This window comes from Nothoprocta perdicaria, unplaced genomic scaffold, assembly GCF_003342845.1.
Source record: "Nothoprocta perdicaria isolate Ctin4 unplaced genomic scaffold, notPer1 scaffold_415, whole genome shotgun sequence".
In the NCBI taxonomy this organism is placed as follows: Eukaryota; Metazoa; Chordata; class Aves; order Tinamiformes; family Tinamidae; genus Nothoprocta; species Nothoprocta perdicaria.
Genome location: NW_020455661.1, coordinates 62262 through 77032, shown reverse-complemented (window position 1 = coordinate 77032; position 14771 = coordinate 62262).

Sequence of the window (14771 nt, the reverse complement as noted above, 5' to 3'; positions counted from 1 at the left end):
AGGCTGCCCAGGGAGGTTGTGGAGTCTCCTTCTCTGGAGGTCTTCAAAACCCGCCTGGATGCCACCCTGTGCCACATGCTGTAGGTGTGCCTGCGTGAGCAGGAAGGTTGGACTAGATGATCTAGTGATCTCTAGAGATCTAGTCCAACCGATCTCTCTAGAGATCACTAGATCATCTAGTCCAAACTTGAATATTCTGTGATTCTGTGATTCTGCATGTAGCAGAAGTAGGAATGTGGGATCCAGTTTACCCATAGATAATCCCTTGGTGGCTGATCCCAGCCCCCAGAGGGTGTTGTTATTTACCTGTGCCCTTGGAGAGGGTGGTGTTTTTGCCAGTGATTGTGGGATGTACAAAAGAGTCTGAAAATAAGGGACATTATAAAGCAAATCTTGGAAGGAAATACTGATTAAAATAACTTGAGCTACTCAGGAAAATGGGATAAATGTGCAGAGAGGAGGAGCAGTTATTTTGGATATTGCGGCCTCTTTTAAGTACTTGTATTTCATTTTACAGTATGACCGCTACCGACTTTTAAGTGATTGAAGCAGGAAATTTGTTTGTTTGTTTCTGCACTCACATAGCACAACTGAGAGAGACCCATTTACATCTCTGGGCTGATGGGCCCTAGGTTCAAGCAAATAGTAAGTAATCGGGGCACATAGGCCAGCCCAAAAACTCATCCTGGCATAAATCGAAGCTTATTAAACAAAGACAGTCATGTGCAGAATTTGGCCCTCTACATTTCAAACCCTGTTTTGTTGGGTTTTTGTTTTATTTTGTTTTGTTTTATCTGTGGAGGAAAAGAAAAAAAAAGTGGAGAGAAAGATTGGAAGGGATTCATGATATTTATTTGTGTGCTGCTTGAATGAGCCACGTAGATGAGAAGAGCATCTTTTCAGAGGTTGCTTCCAGTGCTTTCCGAAACCTTGCTCTTGAAGGCTGTACTTTAGTCACAGCTCTTTCATATTCCGCTGTGAATCAACCCTGCTGAGGTCAAGCAAGGGCTTAATTGCTCATTTTTGATCCGTAGAATTGACTACAGCTGTGCGTTGCCCAGGGGGCCGCTTGCCTATGCCAGCAGAACAGGGCAAGATGGATTCTCCTTTTGGCAGCTACTCAAGAAAGCCCCGAGAAATTTTGCCACCTCATAAAAAATGTGCCCTTGGGCAGCATCATACCCTTCAGAGAGAGAAGTCCCTCTGAGCCTTGTGGGCATATCCTGGACCACAATCTTTGAGACCACCTTGCTCCTCGTATTGCTACTCAGCCTGTTCAGGATCCTTCTTCAATGAGATAAAAATAAACCTTAGCGTCAAGGCTTTTTCATATCCTTTTGGATTGCATGAGGGAGGAGAAATAAAACTACATTTCAATTGGCTTAAGATATTATTCTAAATAGTTGCGTGATGGGAAATACCAGCTCAGTGCAGTCATTTGCTCCATCAGTTGAACAGTGGTCCCAAATGATGGCTAATCAGACAAAAAGCAGGCACCAGCAGTGCAGTGTCAGTATCGCAGCTCCAGCAGATTTGCAAGGGAAATTCAAACCAACATGTGGTCCTTACCTTTGGCAGAAGGTCAAAAGAACATCACAACTTTCTCATCTCCTGCTTTATCTTCCAAAGGTAAAGAGAACCTCCTTTTTCCTTTTTTCCTTTTTTTTTTTTTTTCCTTTTCCCTTTCTCCTTTCCACTTTCCCTTTCCTTTCCTCTTTTTTCTTTTCTTTTCATGTTAACACATTATAAATACAAAGTTCAGGGACTTTTTTGCAATATTAATGGCCTTTTTTCACAGGACACTGTTCCAGCATTGGAGCTCGTTCTTCTGGAGCTACACAATAAAGATCAATATCTGTTATTAAAAGCTTCTGCAGCAGTATTTTTGACTTTTTTTTGAGGAAAGAACTGTTTTTTAACTAGAACTTGATGTTCCGCTTCTGCATAATTTTCACCTTATTCAGCCCTACTAGATTGTTTGTTTTACTGACTAACTGGGTTAGTTTGATTGCAGTGAGGAGCGGTCAATACAGCCCTCAGTGTCCGGCTGATCTTACTGGACGCAAGGGGCAAGATTCAAATCCAGATTTGGAATCCTATTTGTAAGGATAGAGTACTTCACCTGTAGCTCTTTCCGATCTAAATGAACAGCTCCAGGCTGTCTTCAGTAGTAATATCAAAGTGTCATCCCTCACTAATAAAGAAGACTCTTAACGTTGCAGAGTAGACTCGTTGCTAGACTTCCTTTCTTGAAGTATTGCTGTCATTTTTCCACTGGTGAAAAAGCATCCAGGCCTGTCTTTCAGTGGGGCGCAGTCAACGTCTACCAAGTACCTCATATTTACGTACTGGAGACTGTCCCTGAGTCAGACTAACAGTGGGAGCAGAATGCCCAGCTGTTTGATCTGCTACCTTCCGATACGGAGCAGGAGGTGCGTGGGTGAACACATGATAGCAAGCACTCTTAAAAATCATTTATTTAAAATGTAATTGAAGGGAAAATAATTGGATCATTGTCAGCTCATGAGGCAGGACCCTTCTTTTTAGAAAGTAGTTTTCTGTGTTCAACAATGAGCCAAATAACAGAACTAAACAGAAATTACAAACCTTTCTTTGTAAATGGCAGTTCTGTCTCATTTGTTGCAGTGATACACAGATGGACCAGGGGGTACAGGATGTAAGGGTGATTAATTAAAAGAAGAAGAAATGAAGGGTCAGGAGAGGCTTATTGATGGAAAGGCTGCATAATTTGTCCTTCTTGTATTGCATAACTGTAATAGGTGTTATGGTTAAATTTATTGTCTAAAAATGCACATCGTGATTGATTATAAGAGTGCCCAGTTAACTTGGACTCGCAGCTAGCTCTTCTTCTAGGAAATCATCTCCTGGGAATAAAAGAGGTTTTTGTCTCCTACTGCTTTGCCAGTGTAGGAGGATCTGGACTCCAGATTAACTTAAGTTGTAATTTGTAATATTCATAATAAGACATCACTCGAAGCTGGAAACCATGATGACCCTTCAGCAGCAACTAGGTAGGATAATAAGGGAGGGATTTTATCACAAAACAAGACTTCCTTCTGACTGCCACCTTTTCTAACAAGCAGTATAGACCAGGACGTTCATGCAGTAGCAGCACATGGATGCAGTGTTTTGATCCCCTCCTGCCCTGGTACCCAAGAGGGAAGGTGACTAGCAAGGCACTGAGCACTAAAGCTGCAAGGCCAAGTCTGTCCTTCGGTGATGTTCTATCACAACCCACCTAATTTCCTTCTCCGCTTATGCTTACGGAGGTGAGAGGGACCATGCACCTGTAGGGGCATTGCCCAGGGCATGGTGCGTTGTGCTCTTGGTGTTATGGTTTCTCCTGGGAAATTCAGAATAAATCCAAGTATCTTTACATCTGTTTTACAGATAAACCTTCACTGAAGTGAGAAATGTGGCTTTCAAACTACTTGTTTGAAAAGGAACTGGAAGTTTATTGTAAGTGATTGATCATGGATGCCTTTTGCTTACCTGAAGTGAAACAACTGTGTTTTTTGAACTGTTCTCTGTGGTTTGGATCTGTGCACAGAAGATACTCTAAAATTCCAGTTTATCAAGTTAGAATGTGGTAGGGAAATCTGCAGTCTGCATCTCTCTCACTCTTTTCTCTTTTCGTTATGTTTTTTGATGTTGTTGTTTTTTGGTTAAGAAACCTAATCAAGGTAACTGGCATTTAACAATGAGTTTTTAGGATCTAGACGGTCCTGCAATGTGATTTTTGTCACGGCACTGGGAGAGTAAGACTGGGGAGGAAATGGGAGCTATCATGTCATGCGGATGAGTAACTGGCTCAGACAGAGCCTCCTTTGTATCGCGGCTTGAAGCTGTGCTGCTGTCTTATTACAGCCTGTGGCTATTGCAATATAAAGCAGGTGCAGAAGAGAAGCAAGGGAAATGGGAATTTTTGTTAAAAATGACTGTTTTTGTATGTTCACATTGAGGTTTTTTGAAGGAAGCTATAAGCTTTGGAATATATTTGAATTATTCAGATCCCACTGAATAGATTTTTGTTTGCAGCATCATTTTCTCTATGCATGAAGATGAGTCTCAGCATGAAGTAGATTTTTAGCAGTCACTGTTGGTCATTTATATTGCTCTTAATCACACCCAGGTAAATATTTAGATCTCAGCAAAGTCCTCACCTGTCTTAGGGCTTTTAGCTAAAGTTTTCTGTCAACTAAATGAAAAAATATACAATACTATTTTAAACACTTCTTTTGTTTTAAAATGTAATATATTTTTGAAGAACAGTGTAGAAATGAAATACCAGGTTTAACACAGAAATACATCCAGTGTTTATCTTTTCTAACAATTTGACAAACTAAAAATCTTCAAAATGGTAGCTTTATGCGTTTGGCTCCTGATTCAGTTCTCATTTGAGGCTTCTTTTAATTAGGCCTTTTCTTTGTTTTATTGATAGGAAGAATTTAGCATAATAACACTAGAAATAAATGATAAGTCCAGGACTCAAGACCCTCGGATGTCTTTGCCAGTTGTTAGGCACCATAAAAATAAAGAGGATCTGCTAGATGGTTCTTTTGCAGGGCTTGTCTTGTTCTACCACGTGCTACAGAACTTACGTTTTTCACATACCTTGAAAGTTACTTTCGAGAGCCCCTAGCTGCACAGACTGATATTTCTTGGAAAATGGCTCTACATGTAGCAGCTTATGTATTACCAAAGACAGAGAGGTCCTAACTTCAGTTTACACTTGGCCAATGTTGTAGTAGTAGGTGACTGTTCAAAAATAGATCTTGTCCATCTGCCCTAGGTAGCTGATTACCAAAGCTATTTCCTCTGTATTTCCTTAGTAATGGGATGTACCAGGCAGCGTGGACCAAAGAGGTGGCAAGAATTCTGCCGTACCGTCCCCTCATGTTAAGCGTAATTCAGCTACCCACTGCTGCTCCTGCAAAGGATTAAGCTATATTTCTGTTCAGACTGTTCAGTGATGCTGATTTTAGAAGCTTGGCTCACACAGTGTGGATTATTTTTCAAAGATACCATAACCAGATTTGTTGCTGATTATTTAGAAGATACCACCAAATGACCTCAAGCTAGGTGGAAGAAACAGTGTTTTTTGACAAAGCCTCCATTACGTTTTTGTGTCTGTATTTCCGCATCTATATTTCCATCCACCTCCTAAACAGGGGTCAACCATACCCTCCTGTGCACCGCTGGCGTGTTGGTACTGTGCTGTGAAAACACTTAGCAGGCTCTGCAGCAATTCTGTCCCTTTGGTCTTCCGAACACCAGGATGTCAGGCCTCCGAATCAATGGGCAGCAGGTCTGGGCAATAAAAACAGTTAGTTTCTTTGAAAGAAAATAAAAAGCTTTTCTTAAATTCTTTGATTCTCTCCAGTAACATAGGAACAAGCTTAAGTTAGTTAAGTAATTAAGAAAAAATGAGAATTACCTGTCAGTGTGAACTATCTCGGCTAAACCCAGAAAAAAAAAAGGTGTCTTTGTCTCTAACACAGTAAACTGCAAAATCCTGAGCTTGCTTGTCCTCCTAGGGAGTACTTAAAAATGCCTTGGGCTGCAGCATTTGGGTAAGAATGCAGGATAGCAGTGTCTGAAAATGACAATACTCACATCGACCCTCCTATCCAGCACTTTCAGACACTATAAAAACTTTGATTTAGATTTTACTCATAAAGGGGTCCTTTCATTATTTTTGTGCAATGACAACTCTGTGAATTGAGTGGAATTGCAAGAAGTTTGTTAGGGAAACTTGCCTCATTCTTGGATTCTGGTATCACTTTGAAAAGTAGTAATAGTTAAAGTTTATCTACTAATCTATTAGTATTACATACACGAATATAAATCTACTGGGAAATACTCTCAGGATCCCAAATTTGCCTTCCAGGATATTTCCCGGAAGGACACATATCCCTTATAGGTACCACGTTTAAGGTTTGTTTCTCCCTTGAGTCAACACCATTTCATTTACTTACCTCACATTCTTGGAATATTAGAAGGATCCCAGTCAAAGACAAAAAAAAAAAAAAAGCCACATTTACTAGTGCTTAAATACGTCACAGTCTTGAAAAAGTTACTCTTCTTTCTCAGTAGGTGTGAAAATTAGAAGTGCATTGCCAATAGGTTAATCATAAAATTCTACTATGAAGGGAAGATCTCTGAGCTTTAATTTTTAAATATTCTCAAGTTCTACTCAGGAATAGCTGCTGTCTATCAGTTACGTGCTGAGTGGGAAGTTTTAAGACAACTGGTACTGCTAGAAATTTTGCTTGTCAAATTTGTCATAGTTTATTTAATTACAAGTATAAAGAAACAACCCAGTACTTTTCACAGTCTCTCCCCCCTAGGGCAGATGGGTATTAAAGCCAATTCAGTCTGTTTCCTGATTGCTTCAGGCTACAGAAAATTGTTCCCCAGGGAAGAGAAGTAAATCAGTTATGATCTTTAGTCTCTCAGAGGGAGATTAGAGCCACCACACTGGTGAAACAGCAGTAAGCTTTCTCTGTGTAACTGATTTCACCTTTAATCCTATCATTGATTGAATATTGCTAAGAACGCTGCCATGAGTCTTAAGGTCAAACCGATGATGAACACCCCAGGCAAAGGAAGTTATTTACATGAAAAGGTAAAGACAAACTTTTAGATGTACTATCTAAAAAAAAAAGGCTGAAAACATCTACTTTTAAAAAAAAGCCATTTCAGCCATCCACCTTTCTCAAGTTTTTGTAAAGCTGCTTGTTGCTGTGGTAGCTGAACATCTTCCAGCTGATGTGAAATAGTGAGATCTTCAGCGAGCTTCCTTGAGTCTTGCACTTCTCCCTTCGCAGGTACGAGTTCTCATTGCTGAGAGACTTCAGCTCCTGATGTTCTCTTTGTTTTTTTTTTTTCTTTTTTTAATTTAGTCTTAGAGCAAAAGGAAGCAGCAGAGTTGCATTTGTTATTTTGTGGAAGTGATTTTATGAAGAGGACAAAAAAGCCCGGTGCATGATACTAGGTCTGAAAATTCAGATCTTAGTCTGCTGAGAAATTTTAAGTGTATCTGGCAAAGATAAATTTCACCCTTTTTGCTGCTACTTTGGGACTTCAGATACCAAACTTTACTATAATTTCCAGGCTCTTATGCTTGAAACAGCTCCCTGTGGTTTTCTAGCATGAGCTATCTAGAATGAGAGCTTTTATTTAGATCCTGTGATTTTGCACTCTCATCTCTGTATATCAAGTTATCCAATCTGTTGAGTGACCTTAGGCAAATCATAGGACTTCTGCTTCTCTTCCCAGATGATACGTGTGCTCCTTATTTGTACTGTAAGTTGTTGGGGGCAGAAAGTTAGCTAGTCCTTAAAGGGACTTTGTAACATCTGGGAACTATGCCTTTCAAGATATTGAATGGCATTTTCAAAATATTACAAAAGTGAGGGACATTAACAGACATGTGGTGTTAATGGGTTGAACAGAGAGGAATAGACTCAGGCAAAGTCAAGAAAACAAGGTAAATCAAACAGTCTTAATTTGAACCAGCTTTATTGCTTACATGTAGTCACAGCATTTCTTAAGAGATCTTTGATGGATTTAATTGTTTCGTCTGTATCTTATCACACTCTGTGTGTTTGTCACTCTTTATGTAGGACATGCATCATGTCATACTGCCTGATCCCAAATATCCTTTGTCCACAGGGTACATCCGTATCTTTTACTTAATCTCACCATTGCTACTCATCACACTGTGGGAATCCGGTTAACTACTGCTCTGTGTGGGAACATAATTGTACTCATGCTAACAGAGCCAGCACACTAGGCTCTCAGCTTTGAGCATACCCCGCTGCTGGTTACTCTGAACAGAGCTTGTGCCCAGAATAGTCAGCAAGGCCTCCACTACCCCACTGGTTGTGGTCATGCCAAACTGGCAGAAGCCAGTGACTCCATGACTGCGGAATAGCCACTGACCTGCAGGTCTGGGTCAGCTGGGAGTCACTACCAGCACCTGAGGTGCTGGGGGAGGATCAGCAAGACAGGGAGCAGGTGCACCTTGCACTCAGGCCATGTCTCCAGAGAGAGCCCTCAGCAGGTTACACCCTCACCCCGCGTTGTGGGAGGGCAGTGCCCCCATGGAGTGCATGGAGGAGTCTTGTGTGGGTGTCCAGGCGTCTGCTCAGCTGAGCAGGGCAGGGCAGAAATGGAGCCCTGTGCTCAGAACTGACTTTCTCTTCTGAAAAGTCTGAAGACAGCCAGTAGGACCGGGACTGGCAGGGTCTCTGGGCAGCAGGTAGAGTGTGGATCCTTCCCTTCATGTCTTAGTTTGCCGCTTCCTTTAGCCTTGTGACAACCTCATCCCCATCCCCCTTCTCCTGCTTCCTCTAAGTGTGAGGCTGTAGGTGAACCCAGCGTTCTCCCAGGGACTGGGCTGCTGCCTCCTGCCTCTGCTAGGGTGCCTCTTGAGTTGTGCGCCTTGGTGCATGGGGCAAGGCAGGCAGGATGCATGCCTCACCAAGGAGATACCTGCAAAATCTGACAAGATTGCACTGTTTTGGGTTTTTTTTTTTTTTTCAATAGTTACTATGGGAGGAGGGTCTGCTGAGTCTGCTGATACTGTAGCCTTTCCCTGATTTTTCCCTGCTTTATCATTCCTGTTCATATTTCTAAGCATTTCTCTTGTTCAGCCACAAGGTGCCATCAGTAGACACTTAAACACCAAGGTTGCATCTACCGGAACTACAGAGACAGGCAAGAAGTCCCTAATGCTATGTAGAGGAAAGGTTTAATTCAAGCAGAATGAGATCAAAAAGATAAGGTAAAACAAACGGAGAAAAGGCTCTGTATGTTTTATGCTATTGTAATGATGATTTTTTAAACTGATTTAATAGTTAGCTTCCCTAATGACAGTGATATCAAACAATGTCCTTCAAGTCTTGTGTCCTGTTGGGTCTGCTGCTTGGGAGGACAAATTGAAGACCTGCTACTTGCCTCCGAGCACGTTTATTTTGATAAGATGCAGAGAGTGTATGAAGGGCATTGCGGACAAAAGTTACAGAAACAGTAGATTTTCTGCATCGCTTTCTTGATTCCTGAAAATGCATTTCCTGCAGACTTTTGAGCTTACCACTGTCAGATGACTTTTCTTGTAGGCAGATTTGGAGGAGAGGTCCGATAAAGAAATAACAGTGAATTTGCACCATAATTCTGGAAGGAGTCGAGCTTGAAGGAGAGCAAACAGGAAAGGAGGTCTGGGACAAACTCATTAGCATAGCAGCAGATCTGCTGGTAGAGCCAGGTGGTGTTTACAGACAAGTGCGAGGCTGAAGTATTTCCAGGTATGTGATGCATCTGCAGACTGAGCAGCTATTTTTTTTTTTACATGCCAAACTTTGTGAATTGGGATTCAGGTCCTTGGAAAGCAGTCTGTAGTTACTGGGAAAGCACAGGACACTAGTTAGTTCTCCCTGCAAGCATCATCACCTTTTTCTTTATTTATATGTTTCTGTGTGGCAACTTGAGGGGAAGAGGCTGATTCCCAATAGCCCATAAGGGAACAGTCAGGATGCACGTGGAATAAGTCAGGAGTCTAAATAGATTTTAGAGGAGCTGCAGTGCACAAAAGCGAACACTAGTGCTGATGCAGTGAGCTGAACAGGGAAGCTGGTGGAGGAATAGGGGGGCTGTGACCAACGAGAGAGGCACTTTGGCCTCCTTGGTCATGGGGAACTTCTTCCTAATTGCTTTTGTGGCTGCCTCCACTATGGACGGCGTAGTTTGTTTGCTGACTTCCCTTTTTTGCTTCCTTACAAATTGACCCATTTGCTTTACTTTTTGTGAAGGAAAATTAAAAACACACAATATGCGTGGTTTGAGTTCATTATGGTAAATTAATATTAGTGTTTCAGTAAGGTTGCTATCAGTTTTTATTTTACACTAAATCTTCCCTGCAAATTTTTCTTTTTCCCTCCTCGTCTCTGTGACTAATAGATATCATTTCAACAGTTTGACTAACTGCCGTGTTATAGAAAAGGCAGTAATTTATACTGATGTAATGGCTGTGATAAAAATCATTTGTGTGCTGATTTTATAAATTAGGTAGGAAATGTGAGTGCCTCTGAAAAATGAAGTGCTACCACATGAATTCCAGTGTTGTTAATGCTTCATACCTTTCTGCTTCATTAAACCAATTTCACGGGGAGATGAGTTAGAGGAGGAAGCTGTGCTGCTTAAGAGACGCAACAATGGTTTAGTGAAAGAAATGGGGATGAGATTAAATTAAGTGCTACTTGAGAAATATGGAAATACAAAAATATTCAAGCTTCTAGATGGTGAATTCAGAAATAAGATAAGTTAGCTCTTTCATACCCAAAGAACTGTCTCTTAATAATTGCATAGGCTGAATTCACAGGCTGCTAATTAATATTGAAGAGTTTCTTGAACCACTCTTATAAATGAGTTAGAGTGCCTAATTTATAACTATTTCCTTTTGGAAATCAGGACAACTTAAAATGCTACTTTCAATACATTCCCATCTTCACTGCTGAATTCTTTGAAATTATTTCTACCTTTTTAAAATTTATTTATTATTTCATGTATTTCATTTATCAGCTGAATTTAAAAGTTGGAAGGGAAAGGCATAAGATAAAGAAGCCTTCAAGTCTGCTGAGATACTTCTAAGTTAGGCTAGTGATCCAGAGCAGCCTAAAATAAATTTTCTGACCACTTTTGATTTGAGTTCAGCTACACTGGAACTAGTATATTCCAGTTGCATTTATATCAAACTTTCCTGGTAGAAGCTGTGGAATAAATCAGAGAAGTAACTTCAGAAAGCACATCCACAGAAGGCATTGAAGATTTGGCTGAGACCTAAAACTAAGAGGCTTTTCTTTTTTCTTTCTTTTTTTCTTTTTTCTTTTTTTTTTTTTACCACCTCCATAAAATAGCTGCAACTATTTTTTTTCCCCTAACTCTTCTCCTCCTTGAGGACTAGAAGTTTTCATTGCCAAAGGACTAAACCCTATTTGTTCTGTGGATGGTGGAACATGTAAATACAAAGGGAGTCATTCATTAAATAAGAGGCTTATGCATACACAAGTTTTAAAAAATGCATAGTTTCAAAGCACAACTGAGGAGCTGCCATTTTAGCCTCGATTCACAATGAGAACCCTGTGTACAAGTGACCCAAGTGCTGGGATATGGTCCAGCTCTCAGATTAGCACAGAAAACACGTAGGGACATGGCCATTCCCCCATCCCCCTCCTGTGGGTGGCAATGGGGCTCGTAAATGCATTCGTCAGGATGCGTGGGGATCTTGCTGCCAGGAGCATAGGCACCATTACCTGATGCATGCAGAGACCACCTTTCATCTTGTGTGTGGTGGTAGCATCACCTAACATGGTCATTAGTGCACCCCTGGCATTAATGATGCTAGCCACGTGTTGTCATTTAAAATAAATCACATTGCAAAACAGGAAAAGGTGCCAGGCAGCTTTAAGGCTGGATTTTGCCTGGTGCTCTGCATTCCTAACGAGAGGCGGGCAGAGTTGGGGCTGCTTAGTCCTTCTCTGGATCGGTCCTGGTAGCTCCCGGTTACAAGGCAGCTCTCTGCAGTACTGGTTGGATCTTCCTCGCAAAATGCTGGGCTCCGTCCAGTGCCAGCACTGCAATGTGACTTTAACGGGATGTGACACATCATGACATTGGGTCCGTAGGATGTAATCAGTGATCCAGCTCATCTGCAAGAGCATCCCCCGTCATTTGTAGCTCTCTTTCTCTCTCTTAAAATCTGTTAGCAGAAAATGGGATATGTGTAGAAATGGAATTTCTACAGTTGGAAAACTCCGAGAATCCAAAGCCTTTTGTCACAGTATAAAAAAATCCTGGAATTTTTAGTTCAATGAAAACTTCTGGGAAAAAAAAAGTGTTTTTTCTTTTAATTTATGGATCTAAGATGTTTCAGTATGGCTTCCATAAAAGAAAAAAGGGAAGCTACATCATTCCCATCACATTTTTTCTTTCTATAGAGAAGCATTATTATTTTCCAAAGAAAAAGTATGTTCAGAAAAAGTGAACTCTCCCTAGTTGCCCAGCAGCCAGATGGCTTATCCTTCCTTTCACCTGTTCTGTAATGTTCTCCCCTCAAACTATGCTGGAATGGTTTTCATTATACTACAGATGTACATAGATATTTTCCTGTGCAATTTGGTGTATTTTCAGAGGTCTGAGAACACATTTTTTTTTGTCTGCGTAAGCATTGCATGCTCCTGGGAGAGCTGGTTGCTTTAAGACGTCAGTCCATGTGCTCTGTTTGTGCATGTTTTTTTTTGTTTTGTTTTTGTCCTTTATTTCTCTTTTGAATTGGTGGATTTTTTTCTTTTGTGTCCTTTTCTCACTCATCTTCCTCTTTCTGGTTACCTCCTCATCTTTGCTGCTCTGACTTTTATCCTGCACTATCTGAGTGACCATAGCTCGTTTGGAATTGGGAATACAGTTCTCTCTTGCTCTGCCCCAGGTGTGTGTAAAGCAGCAGATAGTGTTGACAGCGTTTTGTCTCTGTACATGTTGGCCTACTGCTAGCATTGAGTACAAACAGCAGAGGAAGTTCACATGCTGAATTGTAGAGGATTACACCAAAGATCTAGTAACGAGGAACCGAAGCTGCCCACGATTCCTAAGGTGTTCAGCTTAGCAAGTCGCTTAAAACCAGTAAACATATCTATGGAAAGGAAGTGTATAGCTGGGTTGTGTGAAGTCCTCGACTCTGCTCTTTTTATACTAATATCCATCTTGAATCACTCAGTTGAAGGAAGATGACAGAGTAGAGTTTGTTGGGCAGGGACCTTAAGGTTTTGGCTCATGCTTCAAGATATCTCATTCTTTTACATCTTGAGATAGCTGTGAAAGACAATCACTCTTCCTAGCATTTTCCTTGCCTCCAGTGTTACTCTGGTTGGTTCATTTTGGAGACTCTCTAGAGCATATTTTTTTTTTAAGGAAGAATCTGGCACCTGCTGTTGATAGAAGATGCACAGAGGTCTGGAGACTGACTTTGCTGTGAAAATGTAATTTAGGTTAGAAATATTTGGGGAGTGCTCCTATATTTTAGAAAATCTGTGCTCATTTGAGGGATTTAATTCAGTTGGGTATGTAGGTTTCAGAGTAAATCTTTATAAAGAAGTGTAACAATTCTAGGATTTGAGACTATTTTAGAGTTTTTAGAGTAGATATATATGCTGGTATATTGAAAGAGAAAAACCGTGGTAAAAGTGAATATTCACTTTCTTTTAAAGACAAACTTGAAGAAAATTCACATGTTTTGGAGTGATGGATAAGTAAATGCCATAAAAACATGCCAGGCTGTGTCTCTGTTCCTGAACCCGGCAGTGTTGGGCTTCCTGCAATAGGGACAAGCTGTTGCTGCTGTTCCTCTTCTCCTGCCATGCAGGGATGGGGAACAGGTAGATGCTGTAATGCTGAACACAAGCATTTGCACAGTGAAACTACTGGTTTATGGCACATTCAGACAATGGGAAATCTGGACTCAGTGAAATCCTTTTCTACCTCTTCCGTAGGTGAGTCACTCACGTCTCTTACAGAGGTCTGACAAGTCATAAGTCCTCATGAATGCAAAAGAGGAGTTCAAAAGAGTTACATGGCACTCTTCATCCACTGGCAAAAATTATCTTCTTATTGAAGCTAGATGTTTCACGCTATGCACTGCACTTTCTGGAATGTTTTATTCATTCACTGAGCATTTTGAGCTTTGGAAGTGACTCGTGAGCACAAATCCCAGAACATTTAGCCTTTTTTTGCTTTAGATTGTGTGTTTTCAGATGACAAATGTCTGTTGGATTTTCCTATCAGAACAGCTCTCTCTAAATGTGTAGATTTCGTGCCAGCATTAGAACACATGGGTAAAAAAAAATCCCTCTGTCTGCTGTCAGAATGGGGCAAACTCCTTTATTTTACTATTTCATTGTAAGATAAAAGTTCAGACTTTCAGAAGTGGCTTCTGAAGTTTTGTGTGCACTTCCACTTTATTTGGCCAATTTTCACAGCCAAGAATGTGAACAGAAACTACTAAATTACTAGTGCAACTTGTTCCCTTTGATGATAATGAGCAGAACTCATCCACAGCCAGCTTTGCTTGGGCGCTCACCATGCTCCTGCTGCCAGGGCTGCGGGTGCTGCTGGTAAAATAGGCTTAGCAGGTAGGTTGTTTGTTTTCATTTATTTTCTCCATGAAATTGGTACTTTTTGCCCATAGAGGTGACTTTTCTCTCTTTTTGAAAGTAGTGGTGTTGTTTTTCCTAAATGTGCTAAAGAAAATCATGATGTGCCAGTAGAATGGCTTGTCCTGCCGTGTTTCTGGTTTGCCTTTTCTGGCACAGCTATGAGGAGAAACACTTTGCTTGGATGGCCTGCAGTTTGGGACTTAGCAGTGCTGGGCACCTTTTTGGCATGTCCCTTATGGTGTAATGCCAGCAAAACACCTGGAGAGAAGAATAAATTTGGATTTTTAACTATTTGTTCCAACATTCACCAAAAAAAAAAAAAAAAAAAAAAAAAAAGTTATTTTCAACATCCAAATTCTCTGTTGTGAAACCATAAATCTTCCTTCCAAGGAATCTCCCTTCCAAGACTTTGTAAACTAAGCTGCAGCTTGGACAGCTCTTACTGCGCAGGTGCTTGTAGCAGAACTAGTGGCAAAATGCAGCCTCAAGAAGGCGTTGCTTTAATGAATGTTCCCTTGAAGAGAAAAGGAGGGATACTCT